Here is a 2,292-nt window from a genome sequence, read left to right as displayed (position 1 = left end):
GTCATACAACTGGTAAATATTGGAGCCAGGATCTGAGCTTGAAAATCTATCACTAGGGTCTTTGTTCTTAACTACTTTGCTTTGCTGCATGGTTTCCCTTACTATTTTCTATTGATTTTACCTCTATTCTCCTCACAGCAACCCTTATAATCTTTTTTTTTTTTTTACTTTTTCTTGTTACTCCCCACCCCTCTTCCAACATCAGATCAGTTGCTAAATTAACAAGTCTTGTATTTCTACCACTTCAGGTTTGTTTTCTTTTTTTTTTCTTTGAGAAAGTGGACTCAATTTGTTTTCCTAACTCCAGCCTCTCTCCATTCTAATTCAGCAGTGGGGAGATTAATTTTACTACAGCACAGCTCTAATGGAGTTCCTAACAAATTTCTTTCTACTTACAGAAAAAGAGAAACAAAAACAAAACAGACTCTTCAAACTGAAATTCATGGTTCTCCACAATATATGGCTCCAACCCACTTCTCCAAGTTTATTTATTATGTTTCTAATACATGAGATCCATTGCTTAGCCATGTTGAACTGCTTGTTTCTGTCTTTGGTAACCTCATCTAATTCTATCCCTAATTTCATAGTTATTCATTTTGTAGTCTTTATGCACAACAAATATAACCTGTCTGTTAGTCCCTGCCTTTCCTAATTACAACTCAGCTGCTAGTACTATTGATCTCCAATATATAGGCTCAATCCTGCCCATTTTAGGGGCCAGAACCAAACAATCTTATTGATATATGAAGAATGCTATTTTGTGGTAAAAATTTAAAGAGACAATAGATAACTAGGAAAATAAATATAAATGACCATTAGCAAACAAAATATTCAATATTGTTTGTGATAAACATCAATATTAAAACAATAGCCAATGTTATATGAGATGGTCAGCTTCATAAACTTGTGATGCATATTATTTATTTTTTTACTATATCACTACAGATTTTATTCAGAAACCCATCTTTGTTGGTTTTGTTGTTGTTGTTTAAAAAATTCCCATTATGAACTAGTTTGGTCAATCAATTACACTTTCTAGAAGATATAGGGTAAAAATGGCATGGCTTAGAATTGCCCACATCTTTCATGATCTCTCCACTACCTTCTGTCCACACTCTGGTTCCCAGACCCTGACCTCCATCTATGCTTCTTGCAATGGTGTCCATATAACTCTCACCACAATTCTCTTGAAATAGGCTTCAAATGCATGAAGTTGCAGAAGCCTTCTCCTGTACACACTCCCTTTTCATACTGGTGGCAGCAGGCTTCTCTGAAGTCTGTCACAGAGGAGAGCCTCAAGTCAATCAAATCCTTTTCTGCATCTTCTTCAGGATCAAACTTGACATACATGTTTACAACTAGGTGATCTCCAAGGTTATCACAGACGTTCTTCTCTTCAACTTAACTCTATTTTTCTATTTCTGTAAAAACCTCCTCAAAATAATCATCATAATGCACATGCATTTTGATATCACTCATAGCACAGCACAAACTGTCAGCAGGCAATGAAGAGTTTTGAAGGTTATGGTACATGTTCAAGCAGGCAATGATCTGGTTGGTTTATTGTGCGACTGAGTGGATCTGTCTTCATGAGGACATACTCCAATTTTGAAATAAAATGAACAGTTGACTTTGTCTTTCTTGGTGCCAAAGATGGAGATCAAGTAGTGTGCCATTTCCCACCTGCCGCTGCCAATACTACTGCCTGCACAGCTGACCTTCTATGAAGGAAATTTAAATCGGCACAACCTTTGGGGAATGCAATTTAAAAAAAAACCCTATAACAGAAAACAAGTAGAAAAAACTTAAATATTCATGATAATAATAATCACTAAGTTAAATATAGTATATCCACTATTGAATTATTCATATTTATATGTACTGACATAGAAAGTTCTTTAAGATATATTTAATTGAAAAGTAATGGTTGCAGAATGATGAGCACCATATTTGTATCAATACATACAGGTAAAATATCCAGAAAATACACAAAAGTATATATAAATTTATGTGTGAATTATAATGTGATAATCCTAAGGTCCAATATTAGTGTAATGTTGAATAAATTTTGGTACATCCATATGGTATTTTGAAAATCATATTTAAATGTTTATAATATAATGTTATATAGGTAAAGTAAGTTATAGTTTATATCTCTGGTGTCAAACACAGGGCCTGACACTGACAAGTGAATGTTCAATGAATACATGTGCATATATTACAATATTAATTGGAAAAATAAAATATAGCATACATGCTCAGAGTTTAGAAGGAAGTTGACTAAAAATTCAG

The 2,292-nt window shown here is 33.7% G+C and overlaps 1 pseudogene across 1 annotated transcript; it reads right to left on the bottom strand.

The window, feature by feature from the left end:
- Positions 1-1,098: 1,098 nt before the first annotated feature.
- LOC307069739 (splicing factor U2AF 35 kDa subunit-like) lies at positions 1,099-1,676 on the bottom strand (annotated as a pseudogene). The gene has a single exon. The product of its transcript is annotated as a splicing factor U2AF 35 kDa subunit-like (transcript).
- Positions 1,677-2,292: the final 616 nt, after the last annotated feature.

This window comes from Hyperoodon ampullatus, assembly GCF_949752795.1.
Source record: "Hyperoodon ampullatus genome assembly, chromosome: X".
NCBI classification, from domain to species: domain Eukaryota; kingdom Metazoa; phylum Chordata; class Mammalia; order Artiodactyla; family Ziphiidae; genus Hyperoodon; species Hyperoodon ampullatus.
Note: the sequence above shows the minus strand (reverse complement) of the source record. Positions and strands in the feature narration are given on the sequence as shown.